The sequence below is a fragment of the Balaenoptera acutorostrata genome, chromosome X (assembly GCF_949987535.1).
Source record: "Balaenoptera acutorostrata chromosome X, mBalAcu1.1, whole genome shotgun sequence".
In the NCBI taxonomy this organism is placed as follows: Eukaryota; Metazoa; Chordata; class Mammalia; order Artiodactyla; family Balaenopteridae; genus Balaenoptera; species Balaenoptera acutorostrata.
Window position 1 is genome coordinate 29,732,183 of NC_080085.1, and position 23,379 is coordinate 29,755,561.

Genomic DNA, 23,379 nt, shown 5'->3' on the forward strand with positions numbered 1-23,379 from the left:
ACTTCGAAATTAAAGTGCTGTGCTGGAGCTGGTTTCTACTGCCTCGTGAGAGCTGAGTGTTAAACTGTAAGGAATTCTGCAAGCCTCCAATTAAACACGGTCTTTGTTAACATTAAATTAAATAAACTTACCATTAAATAAATTATACTAAAGAAACTTCAATAAATTAAAAAACTGAACACTTCCTAATGATTTTGCTGCATCTTACTACTATTTATGCTTGTGAGGTTATTTACACCTCTGTATCTGTATGGTGAAAAGGTTATATAATGGTATGTCTCTACACATCTCTTTCCAACTCCATACTCAGCAATATCTTGTTGATGGTGTGAATTTGTATATGACTGAAGTATTTACACTATAGAAATAAGCAACCATTAAAAATCAGAGCTTGCCTTTTTTTTTTGTTTTTTAGTGAGCCTGTCATTAAAAATTTACCAGCACACTACACACACAGAGATATAGATATAGGTAGTATAGATATAGATTTACAGGGAGAGATAAATATAAATATTGATACAGATATATAAATTCAGTTAGCTATACCAGCAAGATAAATGAATGAAAACTGGACATTTGCCAGCACCGTAAGAATAAAGAAAATGTGGTATATACATACAATGGAATCTTATTCAGCCACAACAAGAAGGAAATCCTGATATGTATCTCAACATGGATAAACATGGAGGATATTATGCTAAGTGAAATAAGCCAGTTGCAGAAGGGCATATACGTATATGATTATACTTATAGGAGATATTTAAACTAGCCAAACTCACAGACCCAAAAAGTAGAATGGTGGTTGCCAGGAGATAGGGGAGAGAGAAATAGGGAGATGCTGTCCAATGAGTATAAATTTCCAGTTAAGCGAGATGAATAAGTTCTAGAGATGTACTATAAAACACTGTGCTTATAGTTAACAATACTGTGCTGTATCCTTAAAATTTTGTTGAGGGAATCTACCCTTTTGTGTTATCTATTCCTACCACAATAAAAAGAAGAGTAATAATAATAAACAAAGCACAAATAAAGTCTCATTTTAAACAAATTTAGAAACAAGCACAGAGAATAACCAGTGAGAACAGTAGTGACATACAATGAACAGACCCACATATATAGCTGGCTACACAGGGCTGTTGTGAAATCAATTTATTGGAAAAATATTCACTAAGTTACTGAATACTTCCTACCACTTTCTGTGCTAAATAGAACAATGAGTAAAAAACAGTCACTACCATTACGAGGTTCAAATTCCACAAATGGACATGGAATTCTATAAACCATATGACAAGCAATACCCATGAAGGATGAATATTTACTGACAATCTATTGTGTGACAAAATATGATACCAGAAAGTTTATTTGCATTATCTTAGGTAAATTCTCTATGAATTCTGATAGCTAAGCATCATTACCCCATTTTACATATCAGACCTAGAGAAATTAAGTAACATCACAATAAACACAATACTTAGATTCTATGCCCATTCTGCTACTATCTTTTGTCCGTGTCACTTACTCTTTTTCATAACTTTATTAGCTTCTCCCTTTAGTAATGCCTTCTTCTATGAAAGGTATTGCATATAAATTACATTAAAGCAAGGCTATCCCATGTAAACCACCACGATAGCTAATGAAGTAAATATATCATCACAAAATAGGAAAGCTTTTGTAAGTGAAAAAAGATAAAAGAAACAGTATGCTGAAAGCCATGTCTACCTGGATATTAACTAATACATTGTAGTAATGTCTCCCACTTGAAATCACTGCCCAAATGAAGCAAACTGAAGAAAAAAAGGCAGCTTCTTAAATTCAGAAAATAGAGCAGAAAGAGATCTTAGAAAGTGTAACAGTTTTTTTTTAAATGTCAGTTAACTTGCAATGATAACCTCTTCAGAACTATCCACATCTTCTGGGGTACATGGTAGAATGACGTTAAATAAAGATAAAAACAAAAAAGGTTTTAAAACATATTATGAATTCCAGCTTTATCATGATAGGAGAATACAGGGTATGAGAAGTTTAAAAGGTACCAGATGCTCTGATTTGTCAATTATCCCTACATTTTAGAAGATAATTTATTTTTTTTGAGAGTCTTCCAGATTGAGCACTTTATCTGACATATAATTTACCTTACAAAGAGGCAATAGCTACATCATAAAGTTAGACCTAATGATTTTTTCAAATGCATAATAATTGGAGAGATTCCATTACTTGCTTTTATATAACATATATATATATATATACATAAACTATAAATCAAAAGAAGATGCAAATACTTTTAGTTCTTATTTTTTAATTATTGGTAAAAAAAATCAGTCGATTATTGAGAAAATAATTTAATCTAAACTTACATAAGCTTGCATTCACTTTAGCTTGATATTTAAAAAAAAGTTTTACCAATTCTAACTAGAAGGGGTGACTGAATAGTGTAATGGTTAGGAGTAACAGCTCTGAAGTTACTGGGATGAAATCACTTGCTGTTATGGGTAATATCTCTGTGCTTGTTTTTATCTCTGTACACAGGTGGGGTACATTAATAACATCTACTTCATAAGCAGTCTGAACATTTAAAAATTATTATTTCGTGCAATATATAAACCAAAATCATAATACATAACCAACTGTGGAATATACAGGGACATATTAGTTTACTTCATTATCTTTGTTTTCTTCAAAAAATGCCTTAAATAAGACAACATAAACTTAAAAGGAGTAGACTTTAACTGTAGATAGACCTCTTTTGGATGAATCAGTTATATTAATCTTTTTTTTTTTTAACATCTTTATTGGAGTATAACTGCTTTACAATGTTGTGTTAGTTTCTGCTTTATAACAAAGTGAATCAGTTATACATATACATATATCCCCATATCTCTTCCCTCTTGCACCTCCCTCCCTCCCACCCTCCCTATCCCACCCCTCTAGGTGGTCACAAAGCACCGAGCTGATCTTCCTGTGCTATGCGGCTGCTTCCCACTAGCTATCTATTTTACGTTTTGTAGTGTATCTCTGTTCACACTTTGAAATAAAAAGTTTAAGTCTCATTACAGTTTTTAAAAAGTATCTTTAAATAATATTAATATCATGCCATTACAGAAGCTACAAAAGTACAAAATGATTAGCAATAAGCATCTAATGATAAAATGATTACCACTTTTGTTCACTACTGTTAAGTTCTATTACTGCAACAGGGAAATGCTTCTCTGGTGATGTTATATTCCATTTTATCCTAAAACATTAAGATAGAATGGATCACAGAAATTACCTGTGTTTGCTTTACATATCTCAAATCTTACTCAAAATTTACTTGACTACCTTCTGTTAGGGAAAACAATTTCCTTCCAGGAAGACAACCTTATTGCTAGACATCTTTAATTTAAAAAACCATCAATAAAATTCAAATCAATTTTTGTTATTTGACTTCTTTGGAGATGAAAAATTTTGGTATCACATGAGCCAAATGTGGGCCACAGATACAGTATGTGATTCTGAAAAACATTTCCTAAACATGTTTGCTGATTCAGTTGTAATGCAATCATTGATGTTTAGTTTATCAGTAATTTTAGGCTATTGTTTTATAACAATGAATCCCCAAATCTCAGTAACTTAGTCCTTGCTTATGCTATGTGCCCATCACACCACAGCATGGAATGGCCATGCACTGCAGTCACTCAGGAGGACAGGATAGCCACCATCTTGAATGTTGTTGGAAGCTTGGTCTGAGAGAAAAGTGAACATGGTAAAGCATTCAATGGTTCTTAGATCATCTGACCAGAAGTGATACAGGTTACTGTCACTCACACTCCATTCATCAAAAATATCATATAGCCAGACCTGTATTTAAGTGGGTAGAGTCATGTTTCCATGTACCAGGATGGAGAGATAGACAGAAGAGCTGCAAACAGCCATAGTGATCACCATCTTGACCTTATTAATTAGATAGCTACAATTCAACACAATGTGTTTCATAATAGGTACAGAGAATATATAATATGTATTACACTTTTAATTAATAAAAACTTTAACTTCTGAGATATTTTTCTCTATTTAAATAACAAATTAGTTAAATATTTATAAGCGAAATCTGTAAACTTTAATTCCAATTTTTTTCCAGACAGCATATGATCATTACGTTACTCTATAACCGAAAACCAGAATGAGAGAAAAGAAAAAGGACCGACAACAACAGTGAGTTCTAGGTAAAAACCCTAACCTTTTCTCTTGGTACCTGTAGGACTTTGCCGAAGAATTTGGATCTGACTAGCCCTAAGTTCCCTCAGGAATATGGGATTGATACCATCTACCATAAATAGATTGTTGTAGTAATTAAATGAACTAATGTTTACATATATGCATGGCCTATAAGAGCTGCTCTAGGAAACATTATCTCCTATCGCTTTTCCCTTTAGCTTCTTCTTCAAAAAACATTAATATAGGGAGATGTAGCTTTTCAAAGAGACCATGAATTTGACTCTTAGATTATAGGGAAGACCTAGTGAGATAAGAGGAGGTAGGCAGTTGCTGTAACTCTCCAAGTTAAGGGCAAAATCCTCGAAATGAAAGATCAAAGAAAGGTACAGCTGCGGTGGACAGGTAAAGAACAGGAAGAGGTAAAGGTGAGAACGTTTAGATGAATAATTGGAACATGTTTTCATAGCCATTTTGACAATTAGTGGATTAGCTGACATTGTCATTTTTCACATACAGTTGATATCTTCCACTTAACTTTTCCATGTCATTTTTACACTTATATTTTAAATAAATTTTAAAGATATCAAATGTCTCTTTCTGGATTTTGGCTTTCTCCAGTTTCCCCTTGACTTTGATATTTCTGATAATTGTTTAACTGTAATAACAGTTACACTTAAGCAGAACGTTGCAAATCCTACAGTATGAGGGTCTTCTTTTACTTATACTCAATTCCCAAACTGCACCAACTGCAGACAGCTAAACAGAGACAGTGAATACTAATCAAAAGAGGAAGAATAGCTTGGTTGTGGTCATGTCGTAACAAGAAACTTCTTTGCCAGAAGAAATATCTGTTTTGCATGCTACCTAGATATTCCTAGTGGAAACAGCCATTTCAAAATGACTGTACATTGTAGATGAATAAAAGTTTTACAATTTGCTTTTCCTGGTGCATAAACTAGATTTGAAACCATCTCGTATTTTATATTTATTGTAAAGCACGTGCAAATTAGCACACATAAGCTTTGATCAAACACAGCATCCATACCTAGAATACTTTTGCTAGTTTGAAGCCATCCTTTGCAAAAGTTGGAGTCTTTTGTTTTTAATGAGGAAAATATAATTTGAGTAAACGCATGAAATTATCAAGCATCTAAGCCAAAATGACCCAGTAAAAAGTTCTGGTTCATCTGTGTCTAAAGCCTTCCCGGTTTGCTAATACGAGAAATTCAAAACAGGCGAAATGTGAACACAGAATATTTAAAATTACCTGAGATATCTGGGTTCAGGGAGGATTTGGCAGTAATTACTGTCTCTATTATTTACTACTTAACAGCACAAACCTCTATAATCAGGGGAGGCTGAACATAATAGCTGCACTGCAGATACCACGTACAAAATCAAAGATTTGTAAGATGTAGGACTGGTTGCATTACTATTATGGTTTCAGAGACAATGTCTTATTTGCAGTCAAGAAACCAACTAACAAGGTGCAATAAAATAGTATCTATATGCTCCTTCTCCTTAGGGAATTTGGTGTGAAACCAAAGGCAGAATTTGCTGGAAGTAGAAAAGCAGGAGGGTAACATAGCCATTATCATCAGAAGCCCAGTATGGCTCAGGACCAGGCACATCTGGTTTAAGGAGAAGCATGAGTTTTCCTACCAGTAGCATTACTTGTGGAAAGCAGGTAGCAGCTCACTTTCCAGGTAAGGCCTTAGGAACTGTACTCCTTCACTGTTCCATCTCAGTTTTGGAGGAACTTGCTGGAAGTTGTACTTGTGGACCCTGTCAGTTTTCATCAGGTAGGATTAGGTGCTCCTCTAAATAGCACTTTCCAGGTATATTTCTTGGTATAATTTTTCTTGTAAGGAAGATATACCAAACATAATGACACAATGATCTTGTGAAATCTTTTTGTTTTTTTAATTGTAAGCACAGCATATATCTTTTTATTATTTATTTTTACATCTTTATTGGAGTATAATTGCTTTACAATGGTGTGTTAGTTTCTGCTGTATAACAAAGTGAATCAGCTATATGTATACATATATCCCCATATCCCCTCCCGTTTGCATCTCCCTCCCACCCTCCCTATCCCACCCCTCTAGGTGGTCACAAAGCACTGAGCTGATCTCCCTGTGCTATGCGGCTGCTTCCCACTAGCCATCCATTTTACATTTGGTAGTGTATATAAGTCCATGCCACTCTCTCACTTTGTCCCAGCTCCTCCTTCCCCCTCCTTGTGTCCTCAAGTCCGTTCTCTATGTCTGCTTCTTTATTCCTACCCTGCCACTAGGTTCATCAGTACCGTTTTTTTAGATTCCATATATATACAGCACATATCTTATTCCACTTGGATTCTACAAAATTAAGCTTTAAGGTTTTTTTTCTTATTATAAGAAAACTTTTATAACTTAATACTTAATCATAATCTCACCACATCAGAGATTGTGTTCATATTTTAGAAATTTTTCTTTTAACATTAATTTCTCTAGGTAGATTTTAAGAATTAAATATACTGGCTATATGGCCTATATTTTTAGATTGGTATTATATGCTTGATAGTTAGTCACTTTACTAAATTTCTTGAAAACATTTTAATACTTGCATAATGTCCTACTGCATTGATATATCATGATTTGTTTAACTGATCCCTTGTGTGCCAACAACTGAGTTGCTGGCTGTTTCTCTTTTTTTTCCTATTAAAATATAACACAGCAAAGAACAACCTTGTCCATATTATTTAATCATGTCCTTAGGAAGGAGCCTCAGAAGACAAATTGCTGGGTCAAAGGATTAAATATGCTTTTTATGCATATTGCCAAACTGCTTTCAAAAACCATCAGACTGATTTATAATCCCACCAACAAGAAAGGGCATGGCCACCTCACTGAGTCCTCTGCTTTATTGACCATTTCCAATTTGATAGGCAAAAAACAAAAACCAAAAAACAAACTACTTGCTTTAGCTCTTCTACTAATTGTTTGAACATATGTTCATATTTATTAGGCATATATATAATTTTTGCTGAGCTCCTTGTTCTCTTTACTCCTTTTAATTTTTCTATAATGAGTGTATTGTATATTTTTACATTAAATTGTGTGGTAAATAAGCCAAAATAAATCAAAGACACAAGTGAATTTCAACTAAGAATCAAGGCTTTAACAACTTGCAAGATCAAAATGATAAAATAAGGCCAAATTTCAAATAGGACACCTAGTTTCGCAGCATCTTCTGAGGAATCAGCATATGGGATAAGAAGAATTACCAGTGGATCATGAAGATAACTAATACACTTTTGTAGTATCTGGATAGTTACCATTTTAAATTGATTTGCTGTCCTTTGTTCCCTCTCTTTTCGATGCATTTTAAGAACTGTTAACTTTTTCACTAAATCAGTGAATTCTTCTGTAATTTTTATAAACACTAATGTCTTTTGAATTTGTGCATGCATTTTAGAATAACATAATTTTAAGAATGACATAAAATATATGTTAGGTCTGTTCACAAAGGGCACCAAACATCAACAGTAAAATCATCTCTCCAACAATCAGAAATCTATACCTCAGTTAGTAGAAAAAATAATCTAAGATCAGAAATTCACTTGCATACTCATCTAATTCACAAGTATAAATTCAAGCGTTTTCTCTTTTCATTTAACCCTATGTAATGAGAAAATCTCAGTCTCGTAAGTGACATTATGGGCATGAGCATTAGTTTCTCTCCCAAGGTGAAAAGGATTAAATCTTAACAAGAATATACCTATTCAATGTCTCTGGGGGATAAGTATATCCTGCTTGAATGTTTGTGCACAGAGGCAAATTGCAGAAGTCTGTGCCCAAATGTAGCTTCTGTAGACTTGAAAAATATGAAAGGGAATTTAGTGAGGAAGAGAGACAGAGAAGAGCTCTTTCTGGACTACAATACAAACACTTTTTCTAAGAACTGGGCTCTGGGGATCATAATCAACTAGTCTGAGCCACACACAATGGATAGGCGTTTCTGACTGGCACTTTTTAGCTATGAGGCATGACACAGAATTGGGATGAGAGAGCTAAAAAAGGCCATGGAAACAAGGATCCAGCTTAAGCTTTCTCCCCATGCAGGAATCTCCTTTACCACAGCTGTGATGACTGTTCATTTAGCTTCTGCTTAAACTCTTAACATGATAAGAAACTCTTGCTTTCTACTATTGTGCTCCATTAATTTAGACAAGTTTTAAATGCATTTACTTATCGAAGTCTGAGGGTCCACAAATGAAAAAGACGTGGTTCAAGACTTTGCAGAGTTTCTAGGTTATAAAAGGGGACAGAAGTACAAGTGATTTAATATGCCATATGGTCATAAAAGATTTGAAAATTTGAAGTTTTGGCTAAAATGAGGAGTAGCTAATTGGGCCCAGTATTTGCAGCAACTTTTATAGAGGCAGTGATGTTTGACTGAGAAATAAGTGGGGGATTATCATAGACAGAATGCTAGAAGCAGGGCTGCGGCAGGTGCGAGGGACATAGAGGTGGGCTGGCAAATGGTGCAGACACTTGAAGACTTCAGGCATGTTCAGATGGAAGGCGACAGAGCCATGTGCCTGGATTAAAGGAATATGGGCGCAATGTTTGAAAATGAGGCTAGAGAAGTAAGATGGCACGAACAATGAAAAGTCTTTATTAGCTCTAAGCCATGGGGATCTGGACTCTGTCTCTGTGACACTGAGCGCAAAAGCAGTAGAGAGAAGATATTAAGAGCACAGACTACGGTGCCAGACTGCCTAAACCTAAATGTGCCATTGACTACCTGGTGACTTTGGACAAGGTGCTTAGCCCTTCTGTGCCTCATTTTACTTAACTGAATAATGGGGGCATTATTATTATTAATATTTAGCTCACTGAATTATTATGTAAATCACCTGATACAATTTGTATAAAGTGCTTTAAAAGTATATTTAAATGACAGCATCCATTAAGTAAATGCCAAGTGTCGATTGGAACAGAGATTCTACATGATGAGCCCGGAAATCCAGCCATGGTAAAAAAAAAAAAAAAAAAATGGTTGAGGAAGGCAAAAAGCATGCTCATTCCAACTGTAGACATATTACAGATTAGAAAGTTCTTTCTTACAGCAAAACTCAATCTGTTCCCCTTCATGCAAAGAATTCAGTTTCTACCTGCTGATCCTAGTTACACCTTTCACCTAACAGACATATACATAATAAAAATTCCAATGTTATAATGTCTCGTAGATAATACCTATTTTTTAATTTTGAAAAATATTGAAAGAAAAAAGATTTTGACACTGAGATCATGGGTAATCTTCAGAAGAAGAACAAGATCAGAAAAGCTATTGAAAGTACTTACGGTTCAAACAGACAGTAGGCAACACAGAGAGCAGAGCCTCTAGCGTCAGGGCAGAAAGCAGAGTCACAAGCAAAAATTCAGGAAAGACAAGAACAAAAATCGTTTACAATTTAAGAATCCCATTTACTTCAACAGTTCTTTCTCCAACATCCTTTCCTAACTCTGTAATGTTTTAGACAGATGCCAAAATTTTTAGATACAACTACCATATGATCCAGCAATCCCACTCCTGGGCATGTATCTGGACAAAACTATAATTTGAAAAGATACATGCACCCCTGTGTTCATAGCAGCACTATTCACAATAGCCAAGACATGGAAGCAACCTAAATGTCCATCAACAGAGCAATGGATAAAGAAGATGTGGTACATTTATACAATGGAATACTACTCAGCCATAAAAAAGAATGAAATAATGCCATTTGCAACAACATGGAGGGACCTAGGGATTATCATCCTAAGTGAAGTAAGTCAGACAAATATATGGTATCACTTATATGTGGAATCTAAAAAAGTGATACAAATGAACTTATTTACAAAACAGAAACAGACTTACAGATATCGAAAACAAACTTATGGTTACCAAAGAGGAAAAGTGGCAGGGAGAGATAAATCAGGAGCTTCGGATTAACATATACACACTACTATATATAAGATAGATAACCAATAAGGACCTACTGTATAGCAAAGGGAACTCTACTCAGCATTCTGTGATAACCTATATGAGAAAAGAATCTGAAAAAGAATGAATGCATGTATATGTATAACTGAATCACTTTGCTGTACACCTGAAACTAACACAAAATTGTAAATCAACTATACTCCAGTAAAATTTTAAAAAATTAGAGGCACAACCAAAACCCAAGTCTAAATGTTATCCCATCCAGAATAAAGTTTGGCTACTATCTTACTAGAAAACACATGGATAAAGTGTATGCTTAAACAGTTATGTCTCTGATACCTCCACTAACCAACAGTTGATGTTTACTGCCATTTACTGTGAATACGCCATAAACAGCAGCGGCTTATAACATTCAGTGAACCACTGTTTCTGAAAGTCCCTCTATCCAGACATTGTTCTGAAGGCTAAGACTTTAATAGCCTCAGTAGCACAATGCTCCCCTACACTGCCTTCCTACATGCCCCTTTGCCATTCCCCAAACTCCTACCCTCTTCTCTGCCCAACCTTGACATTTTCCAAGTGAGAGTCACATTCCAAGGTCACAAACATGTACCTCTTCTGATATTTGGAAATGTCTTGAGGTTTTAAATGAAATAATTTTTCTGGAGTCAGTTATGAAGAGTTCTATTTTAAATGAAATAAAACTGGATTAAAAAAAACAGGAATTAAACTCTAATATTTTGAGGCAAACAGAGTCCTTGTTTATAGAATCCTTTAAAAATATTTCTACATGTTGCTCCTTAAAGGAAAAGGTCAGTATTTCTTGCAGGAAAATTTACAACGATCTGTTTACAGAAGTAGATATTCAAGGCTCTTACCAACTGTGCATCTTCAAAAGTTCCAATTTGGAAATGCTTTTCCTGCTATTTTTTTCATTATGTCCTTTCTATAAATGGTGAGTATACTTATAGAAATTAGTCATAACTATTCCATTAAAGGCTCTGTCTTTCCTTAGTACTGGGGAAAGGTTCACGATATGTGAATTTTGGAAATTCTAATACTTTATGAGATGCTACAAGACTATTACATGTAACTTAGTCTCACAGCAGGGATATCCATACAGTGTGCTATTTGTGAGCAGGACGTCAGCCAGTGCAGACTAATATTAGCTTAAAAGAACTGAGATGTCTCTGATATAAACAAACGCTTGGAACCACACAGTCAATAAACATTTTATAGACAAGAAGAGAAATCTAATGACATTCATTTGGCCTTTGAAGAAGATGCATTTGGGGCATTTTTCATTTTATAAAGGAGAACTGAATCCAAACGTTGTTCATAAGGGAACACTAAAGCTGTAAAAGTACATAAGAGAGCCAAGTCAGACTTTTTAATATTTATATGTTCTTTTAGGGAAATTGTTCTGGTTCCTGCAGATGATTAATAATACCTGCTGTATTTGCATAATTCATGGCTTTAAATAATTAACAGGATTATAATTATATTCATAATTCTTTATCAATTGAAGTTAATAACTTTGGTCTGCTATAATGTGTTATGTTATTGAACTAAAATCTGTACTTCAAAACAATGATTCTAGTTAATATTAGCAACACATATTACATATCTAAACCTTTCTTTATATGCCCTAGTCAATTCCGATAAATGAATATACGGTTTAAATCTCTTAATATTTGATGAGAAGAATAAAGGCATTTTAAAATCTGGAAATCTGTCTGTATTTAAGTATAAATAATCATATCTATATCTCTATAGATCTATCTATATCTATCTATACATGATGTATAGAGATACATAGATGTACATTCATTTTTTGGCAAAGAGATGATACGCATTTTATTTCAGGACAAGTGACAGGTAGGAAACAGAACATAATTTTTTATTCAAAAATAATAAGGATGTACAAAGTACAAAAGTTTATAAAAAATCTACCAGTAGGTAGATCACTCTGGCCTTTTGTGAAAAGGCATATTTACCTCAAGACTTGATCAATTTGTTAAAAAGGAATATTTTTTTTATTATGCATGTATGGAATGACTAAATAATTATAGTAAAAATCCAAATAATATAGAACTACACAGGAATCCTTCAACTTCCACCCCCGCCATTTCTACTCCCACCAACAATAAAGTTTGGTAGTATTTAGTGTTATGTTCTGTTTTATTCATTCAGTAGCTATAATGGCCTTGTCCATGACTGGAATTTAAAAGTAAAATATGCTTTAAATTTAGAGAAAAATATAATGAAAATTAACATGTGTGTTCCTGAGCAAAACAAAGCTAAAAGTAAGGCATCTTTTTGTACTCAAAAGATATAGGAGTTAAAATAAAACAACAGTGAAAATCAGTCTCCTTTCAAATAGCTTATATTAGAAAACATCTTGGATTTTCTTGGAAACGTGAATACTATTAAGAAGATATTTTCAAAAGAAAAATAATTTACTCTGTATAAGCTGTATTTAAAAATGGAGCCTATTTTAGCTGCCTAATGGTTTTGTAATATTTTTGTTGAAGTGACTTCATAAGTACAAAAGTCTTAACTGCTTATTACAAAAGACTAAATATTTTATATCAACGTACAATATTTCAAAAACATGACCTGCCAAAACCACAACAGTCCAGTAGATGGTAGATAATCTGAGTCAACTTAACTCTCTTATCAAGAGATTCTGCCTACCTCTCTAATGATTAGTGATGTTGAGCAGCCTTTCATGCGTTTGTTGGCAATCTGTATATCTTCTTTGGAGAAATGTCTATTTAGGTCTTCTGCCCATTTTTGGATTGGGTTTTTGGTTTTTTTTTTATTGAGCTGCATGAGCTGCTTGTATAGTTTGGAGATTAATCTCTTGTCAGTTGGTTCGTTTGCAAATATTTCCTCCCACTTTGAGTGAGGGTTGTCTTTCCGTCTTGTTTACGGTTTCCTTTGCTGTGCAAAAGCTTTGAAGTTTCATTAGGTACCATTTACTACAATCAGGTATCACCTCACATTGGTCAGAACGGCCATCATCAAAAAATCTACAAAAATAAATGCTGGAGAAGGTGTGGAGAAGAGGAAACCCTCTTGCACTGTTGGTGGGAATGTAAATTGATACAGCCACTATGGAGAACAGTATGGAGGTTCCTTAAAAAACTAAAAATAGAACTACCATATGACCCAGCAGTCCCACTACTGGGAATATACCCTGAGAAAACCATAATTCAAAAAGAGTCATGTACCACAATGTTCATTGCAGCTCTATTTACAATAGCCAGGACATGGAAGCAACCTAAGTGTCCATCGACAGATGAATGGATAAAGAAGATGTGGCACACATATACAATGGAATATTACTCAGCCATAAAAAGAAATGAAATTGAGTTATTTGTAATGAGGTGGATGGACCTAGAGTCTGTCATGCAGAGTGAAGTAAGTCAGAAAGAGAAAAACAAATACCGTATGCTAACACATGTATATGGAATCTTAAAAAAAAAATGGTTCTGAAGAACCTAGGGGCAGGACAGGAATAAAGACACAGACGTAGAGAATGGACTTGAGGACACGGGGAGGGGGCAGGGTAAGCTAGGACGAAGTGAGAGAGTGGCATGGACATATATACACTACCAAATGTAAAATAGCTAGCTAGTGGGAAGCAGCCGCATAGCACAGGGAGATCAGCTCGGTGCTTTGTGACCACCTAGAGGGGTGGGCTAGGGAGGGTGGGAGGGAGACGCAAGAGGGAGGGGATGTGGGGATATATGTATACATATAGCTGATTCACTTTGTTATACAGCAGAAACTAATACAACTTTGTAAATCAATTGTACTCCAATAAAGATGTTAAAAAAAAAAGATTCTGCCTAACAAGTTACCAATATTATGTTCTGAAAGAACATATAAAGTCTATAATAATATTGAACCAGTGATTAAATAAATATTTTCCTTCTTCGCAGAGAAGCTTCTTTAAAATTGGATTACAACGCAGAGAATATCACCTAAATTATTCATTTTAATTAAGTCATTTCCCGATTTTTTTCTTAGCAGACACAGTGAATTAAGAAATTACCCATGTACTTTCTTCCTAAGTATGCTCTAATTCTATAAAAATGGATTATTGTTTCATTCTCTGCCTCCAAATTGGTAAACCACAAAAAGTCAAATCTAAAATAAAGATAAGAAGTCTAGGTTTATTATTTTAATTTAGATAATATTTTAATTCAACGATCTCAAAATGTTCTAAAAACATTCTAATGTATTTATCACTGTAATATTGACCAATCTGGCATGGGGTTTGGAGAGACTGATGGTAACGAAAGGGGCTTCTATGCTGCTTCATGCACTAGGAAAAAAGTGAAATAAAGTGAAAACATAAAGTGAAAAGAATTTTGAAGAGTGGCAGACAGATGAATGAAAGAAGCTCTGTTGCTCAAAATTCTGCAAGGGTCACATAGACTTTGTATAAACCTTTATAATTTTATAAATGTACATATATATACAAATTTATATATACTTACACATTTAACACATATATCTATATATACACTTAGTATTATTAATGCATACATATATGCATATGTAGACACATAGTTTCATATATACATACATATATACTTAATAGAAACATACATATTATATATATATATAAATATATATATATAAAGAGAGAGATTGATTGATTACTTTCTGTTCCCCCACAGATATTCCTGGGAAGGTTGTAGTCACAGTAATAAAAGAGGGTCATATAAAATGAGAGGTTGGTAAATTGGAGAAAGCTTTGGAAGTAATATATTTTAATTATATAAAAATCACCATACTGAAATAGCAAACAGAATGATTGCACGTCTGGCTGTTAAACCGAATACTGTACTGAAATTACATATGAGTATTTGAGACAGAATTTTTGATCTTTTTGCGTGTGTGTTCACAGTTTTGTGAATTGCACAGGGAATTTCTTCAAAGCATTTTTTGGGAAGAGATAGATGGTTCTGCAATTTATCAATGCCATTAGCTACTGGGCACCCACTCCTATGCATAGGACTCTGTTTTAGACATGGACGTATAAAAGACAAAGACATAAAAGGATAAAAACACACAAAAAAAGACATTTGCGGGGGCTTCCCTGGTGGCGCAGTGGCTGAGAATCTGCCTGCCAATGCAGGGGACACGGGTTCGAGCCCTGGTCTGGGAAGATCCCACATGCCACGGAGCAACTGGGCCCGTGAGCCACAACTACTGAGCCTGCGCGTCTGGAGCCTGTGCCCCGCAACGGGAGGGGCCGCGATAGTGAAAGGCCCGCGCACCGCGATGAAGAGCGGCCCCCGCACCGCGATGAAGAGTGGCCCCCACTTGCCGCAACTAGAGAAAGCCCTCACACGAAAACTAAGAGACCCAACACAGTCATAAATAAATAAATAAAATAAATAAATAAAGTATTAAAAACTATTACATCAGGGTTCAATTTAAAAAAAAAAAAAGACATTTGCAATGTGCCAAATTGTGCAGGGAATTGGAGGTCAGGAGTTTTATCGTTCTTGTGGCTAGCATAATAAAAACAGAAAGAAGATAATAAGAATGAGATACAAGACAGATGGCTAAGAAAAATAATCAACAGGAAAACAAAGAAAATCAGTAAGGAAAAAGGCCCTTGAGGATGAGAAATAAGAAGATGAGAAGATGAGATGAAAAAGAACAAATTTTTCCAGTAAAAGAAGGATTTATTCTTCACAGAACCTATGTGACATTTATTTGAGAAACACAGAATTGTGTCACTTCAGCTTCATGACACTCCTGGTACTGGACTAAAAAATAAAAGTATAAATAATGTATACTTGGGGGTTTTACTAATGTGTAACTTCACTAACTTCTTAGAAACCCAAATACTGCTAAATATTGAACCTGGGAAACTTGGATGTCACTGTGGATTTTCAGTACTGTTGGAACTGGAGACCCTACAGTGGGCAAGTGGCTTGGGAGGAAGGATGACGACCGTATACTGTCAATTCTTGTTATTCGCAGTATTTATGTTCTATAAAGTCACTGCAAACACCGAAGTAGTGAATATCCGAGGGGAAATACAACGTTAGGTTCCTACAAGCTGCTGGTCACAACATTTTTTTGAATCGATCAATACATCTTATTTCACCTGTGTTTCTGTTTACAGACGCCTTCTTTTTTTGTGTGTGTGTTTTTTTTTTTTAATTATTTATTTATTTATTTATTTATTTATTTATGGCTGTGTTGGGTCTTCGTTTCTGTGCGAGGGCTTTCTCCGGTTGTGGCAAGCGGGGGCCACTCTTCATCGCAGTGCGCGGGCCTCTCACTATCGCGGCCTCTCTTGTTGCGGAGCACAGGCTCCAGACGCGCAGGCTCAGTAATTGTGGCTCACGGGCCCAGCCGCTCCGCGGCATGTGGGATCTTCCGGGACCAGGGCTCGAACCCGTGTCCCCTGCACCGGCAGGCGGACTCCCAACCACTGCGCCACCAGGGAAGCCCTACAGACGCCTTCTTTAATGTACAGCTGATTCATTAACACTGAATTCCCAGCCAACAGCATTATACCCCATGACTGAACAAAGCTTATCTAACACATCTATTTTTCCTGTAAGCCGCATCACAGCCTTCCTGTGCTTAGGAAGACTAGACAGCAGTTCACCACCATGCTGGGAGGCTATTTTAAACAACAAAATCAACAGAAAAATGTGACAAAAGTGGCACAGAACAGTCCATGTAAAGGACACATTTACAGTATGAGAGCTGACACAAGGAGGCAGCGTCCCCTTGTTTGACCCCAGCTGGGAATATTTAACTTGGTGACTAAAACTTTTTGCTACCCTGTGCATATCTGTGAATGATGGTGAAGGTTCCATGTGTATTGAAATCGGGTGTACAAATATATTTCAACAAATAAAAAAATTCAAAAATATGGAATTCGTAAATAATGGAATTGTCTATATAAGCTTTCAGTGTACTACTTGACTGGACCCATTTCATAAAACGCTATACTGTTTTTAGTTGCAAATGCTTTTCATCCCTTTTAGTTATGGTATTTGCATAGAAAACTAAATTATAGGGCTTCGCCCCACACGCGCCGGCCGCGGCCGCCCCCGGGGAGTTCGGGGAGCGCGCGGAGCGCAGGTCCCGCGGCGGCGGCGGCGGCGGCGGCGGCGGCGGTGCGGCGGGGCTCAGGCGGCGGAGCGGGCGGCCGCGGGCGCCGCCGCCTCCTCCTCCATAGCTGTTTACCCGGCTGCATTGTGGGAGTTCGACCTCCGCCACCGCCAACCGCCGCCTCAGCTTGCGCCGCCACCGCCGCCGCCGCGCACGCCATGGAAGCCCTGACTGACTACGAAGTCATACGGAAGCGTCTCCTAATTGATGGAGATGGCGCTGGAGATGATCGGAGAATTAATCTACTAGTGAGACGTTTCATTAAATGGTACAACTCTGGATCCCAGGAAGAGGGATACAGCCAGTACCAACGTATGCTGAGCACACTGTACCAATGTGAATTTTCAATGGGCAAAACTTGCTGATGTATAATATGAATCTCAGAGAAGTGGAAAATTATGAAAAAAATTACAAAGAAATAGAATGTAGCATTGCTGGAGCACATGAAAAAATTGCTGAGTGCAAAAAGCAAATTCTTCAAAACGAATACGAAAAAATCGCGAAGAATATGATGCATTGGCAAAAGTGATCCAGCGTCATCCAGACAGGCATGAGACATTAAAGGAACTAGAGGCTCTGGGAAAAGAACTAGAGCATCTTTCACATATTAAAGAAAGTGTTGAAGATAAGCTAGAATTGAGAAGGAAACAGTTTCATGTTCTTCATAGTACCATCCATGAACTTCAGCAAACACTGGAAAACGATGAAAAGCTCTCAGAGGTAGAAGAAGCTCAAGAAACAAGCATGGAAACTGATCCTAAACCACAGACCAACTAATCACTCACCATTCCCAAGAATATTGAAGTAGCAACATGATCTTAGTGTGTTCAGAATTTGTTGTGCTCTTGAGACATTTAAAGTTTTGGCGGTGAACTACGTTGCTTTTAAATTTTAATGCACAGTTCATTCATATTTCTTCACACAAAGGGAGATGACTTCATTATATATTTGTTTTTATTGAAATGCCTTTTTTATACTTAAAAGATAGGAAGCAACATCCAAAAATGTTTAATAAAATATTTTCAAGCTAGATATGTCAGTGCTCATTGGTATTCTAGGTAGTTTTTAACTAGTAACATTGATTTGCTCACAAAATAAGTGGAAGATAGTGAGAAGGTGGCATTTCTAGGATGTACCTGAGAAAATTAGTCAATTTCTGGAAATCGTTACCACTTTTGAAAATGAAGTCCATGAATAGGCTCTCAGGAGGGCTGTGAACTTATGAAATTATATACAAAATGTTTGTGGTGTATACTTATTGTGGGAGAGGTTCCATGATATTAAGAATCACTGATATCAGAGGTAATTACAAGATGCAAAGTAAATCAATATGCATTACTTTCTAGATCTCTGTTCTTAATACTTCAGCAATGTGGTTGTTAAATGTTTTGTTGAAATGTTTTCTCTCTATCGTTTTGTTCTGTAGGAGTCATTTTCAAGAGTCTTGCAAAAAGGATTTCATGGGCTTCCCTGGTGGCGCCCGTGGTTGAGAGTCTGCCTGCCGGTGCAGGGGACACAGGTTCGAGCCCTGGTCTGGGAGGATCCCACATGCAGCCCGTGAGCCACAACTACTGAGCCTGCGCGTCTGGAGCCTGTGCTCCGCAACAAGAGAGGCCGCGATAGTGAGAGGCCTGCGCACCTTGATGAGGAGTGGCCCCCGCTCGCCGCAGCTAGAGAAAGCCCTCGCGCAGAAACGAAGACCCAACACAGCCAAAAATAAATAATAATTAAAAAAAAAAAAAGAAATGTAAATTACTTGCCCAACATTGGTAATACAGATTTTAATTAAAACTAAAATGCCTTTAAAAAAAAAAAAGGATTTCATGATCTTTTTAAAAAATTTAAAAAAAAAAACTAAATTATAGACTTAACATATATTGTTGACTTTCTCTAATTACCCTCTGAGTGATCTGAGCAGAGATCAACTGCTGGGCCAGATTGTATCCTGATTCTGTAATATCCAGGCTTTGTTAAGCACTATGGTTCAGAAACACTGTTAGTTAAGGTGTACAGCAATTTTAATCAAAAGATTTAAGAACTGCTCAATCTACCAAGTAACTAGCATAAGAAAAAGAGTGCAAGATAATTCCAAGAGACTTCTTATTACCAACTGAAGAACTATGTTATTAATTCAGTCACATAGAGAACTACTTAAAACTTCAGTGTCTTCTTGTTAAGCAAAGTAGATATAAGAAAAATGCAAAGGAATGTAATAAATGCAGCAAATACAAAGCTGAATTTCTAAAACATGGAGCTTGCAAATAGACTGTAGGTGCAATTTACTTGGAAATAGGTATGAAATCCAAATCTTAATAGCAACTGTCACTTTGTATACCAAAACATGTTCATCAATGAAATGAAAAACCTAGGTATCCATCTGCCTTGATGATGTTTACCATGAATTTCATAATCTCAAGTCAAACCCAATGTATTCTACTCAGAAATTTGTGAGCTGTCACTGGAGCAAGATAAATCTGAACATGGTGTGTTATATACGTGTGTGCATGTAAGTGTGTGTACTTGGGTGTCTGAGTGCGTGTTGCCTTGAAGGTAAGATGTGTAAGTAATAAGATAGGCATTTTAAAAGTTTGCTGTAAATTACCCAAAGATATACATATGTATATAAACACACATGTCAAATATACATACATTATATATTTTCATATATATACAATACTTCTATTCTATTGTATTATTTTAATATTTTTTTACGTAACAAATTATTAGGAACTTAGTGGCTTCCCTATAGTTCTGAAGGTCAGAAATCTGACACTGGGCTAAAAGCACGGTGTCACCAGGGTTGTGTTCATTCTGGAGGCTCTAGAAGAGAATCCATTTCCTTGCCTTTTCCGGTTTCTAAAGGCTGCCTGCCTTCTCTTGGCTTATGGTCCCTTTTCTCCATCTTCAAAGCCAGCAGCATAGCGTCTCCCAAACTATATCATATCACTCTGTCGCTGTGTTCTTCATTCTCACCTATCCTTCTCTAATTCTTTTAGGAATCTTTGTTATTTTATTGGCCCCATCCAGATAATCCAGGATAATCTCTCCATTTCAAAGCCCTTAACTTAATCATATCTATAAAGTCCTCTTTGCTATTATGCAGTAAAATATTCAATCAGCAGGCATGGGCTGTTCAAATTCTGCACATTCCAAAGAAACATCTGGCTCTTGACTGATTTCTGGGAGATAACCTCTAAGCCCTGGGAATATCCTAACTGACATATTTATCTTTGTCTACCTCAGGCCTTGGGCCACAGTATAATTTATGCTAACAATGTGATTTAAAGTGTGATCCTTGGGTAATACTGGATCCATTTTACTTCTGGAGAGGCTGGAGACTTAGGAACTAAGATAAGCCATAAGACTGCTCCATACCTACATTACCAACCCCAATAAACCCTGGAAACCAAGATTTGGGTAAACTCCTGTTGGCACTACTTTGTGTTGGTTGTCCCACATCATTGCTGGGAAAGTTAAATATTGTGCATGTGACTCCACTGGGAGCTGGCACCTGGTCTCTCCTGGAGTCCGTCTTATACAACTTTTGCCTTTGTTAATTTTAATATTTATCCTTTTGCCTTAATAAACTGTAACTAGTTTAACAACTTTTATGAATTCTGTGAGCCCTCCTAGCACATCACTGAACCTGAGGGTGGTCTTGAGGACCTTCAACTACATATTAACAGGTTCCTGGGATTAGAACATGGACATCTTTGGGTGGCCATTATTATGCCTACCACACTACATAAACAAATGACTATATTGTACAAACTTCCTCCATTTCTCTGACTTTAAGAGTAGCTTTAGAAATATTATCAAGAGTTTGGAAAAGTATGTTCCTTTATTGAGTCATGATTAAGTTTTCCCTAGAGATATTTACCAATCACTTTATAATGTGCTAACTTCTGCAAACTACTCTTTCCTATATAGAGAATGAAAATAAAAAGCAAAATTAAAAGCAAAAACAATGTCATGCTATTTTCATGTTAGTTATCCAAAAACAACTACGTTATCAACTTTTGCCTCCAGTAAACTATAAGAAAAGTACTCAACTTTCATCTATGAGGACAAGACGTAACCAAGGGAATGAGAAAGCTCAATTAACCACCAGAGACTGCAAAACACCTGCTTGGAAAACCAAATCCCAACCAACCCCCCCACCCCACATCAATATCTTTAAAGGCAAGAGTATTAACGTAAACTTTAACTAAAAATGATGACATGTCCCTGCTGAGATGTGTGTCTGTCTATCAATCCATCTATCTGAAACTCTAAAGGAGAAATCATCCAAGTTCAAATACTTCTCCAAGAGGAACATTTGCATTTATATAAATCAGATCAAACCTAAAAATTATTATTTCTTTTACTTTCTGAAAAGAGAAAGTATTGCATAAGGTTTATTACACTGTACCTGACTCCAAAGGCAAAACTTAATGCTGAAGAAAGATGATTTATCAGCTTCGTCCTGTAGCTGTGATTTCATGCTTAAAGTTATCATTGTTTGAAACTTTTCAGGAGATGAAAGACACACAGTAATCACTGGATGAGAATATTTGGGAATAGATGACAAGGAAAGAAGGGAGCAAAACCTTGAAACAATAACCATCACTCCTGTCAGTGTCACTGATAAGCCAAAAGGGTCCAGTAAAATATATCCTGTGTGAACTATACAGACTACAGAAAATCAACCCCAAATGGTACATAACTTGAGGATGGTAAGAAAACTAACTCACTCTCTCTCTCTCACCATAATAACTATTTTAGACAAGAAACCCAGTATGATATCAATGGAAACAATAACACACTTTCATTATACAGTCTTCAACTGAATGTATCTACTCTTGCACAACTTCAGACAAGTCAGAAGTGTGCAAAGCAGACTGATAAGACACTCTAAGTACATGACATTTTAGGCTTTCTTTGTGAGTTTCAACAGTGACATTCCTTTTTTATTCGGGTGGGATGGTCTCAAAGATAGTCATCTAACCAAATAAAATGTCAGTTGCTACAAAAATCAAAGCTACACACCTATGTTCACATACACACACTTGCATACACACATACACAACCTTGTAAAAGGGGGGGGGGGACCCTAATATTGGGCTATTTAAACACTGGGCTACTTTCATAGAAATACATCTATGAAAGACCAGTAAGCGTCCATGGAAACTTCAAAATATTTTAAAAATTCAAATGAGTTCTGTCTTGAGATGCAAACCAGTTTCCATTCATGGTTTTTCTCATTTATATGTCCTCTGGCATCCTTCACATTCTCAGAAAAATAAAATATTCTCACATTTAGAAACCTGGCCATGGTACTGTAGTGATGCTTTTTCAGGAAATTTCTTATATGTTCCTGAGCTTTTAACAATTCACTCTTAGATAAATAAGATATTAATGTAAAAAAAAATAAGAGTAGCTTAAAATCATACCTAAGGCACAAATACCTATCCTTTTTTCCGATGAATAAAAGTCCCGTTGCTTTTTCATTCAGCTTAACATGACTTGCTTTTGACTACACACTTGCATTGTCCAATGGTTTTAACAGTAATCTCAACAAAGCTCCTTTTAGCAATCATGGAAAAAATAACTAATGCATATGTTTTGAAAATTTTCTTCTTTCTACAAATGGTGCTGAACCTCACTATTAAAAATAAATATCGATACTGATTTGAAGAGGTTAAGAGCTCTAATTGCTCTTAAAGTAGTTATACTGCTCCTTTACCAGAATCCACAATCTAAAAGACTGGCCAAAGGAAGTCTTTAGATTTTAATCATTAAGTGTATATTATCATAGATAAAATTCTTTCACAGTGCAAATACTGTAATATTCTTCTAAAACATAAACTAAGAATTTCATTCTTATTTTACTTCAACTCTTATGTTTTAGAAAATAGTTTTTTAAAAATTTGTTTAAATTTCTTTTTATTGAGGTAACATTGGTTTATAACATTGTAAGTTTCATGTGCACAATGTTATAAAAATAGCAGTGTCTTAAGATAACTTTCCTGTATAGTAATATTTCTGTCAAATATGGCCTGGTAAACTAGT

At 35.8% G+C, this 23,379-nt stretch overlaps 1 pseudogene; it reads left to right on the forward strand.

Moving 5' to 3' along the window:
• Window positions 1-17,486: 17,486 nt before the first annotated feature.
• LOC103006958 (THO complex subunit 7 homolog) lies at window positions 17,487-18,105 on the forward strand (annotated as a pseudogene).
• Window positions 18,106-23,379: the final 5,274 nt, after the last annotated feature.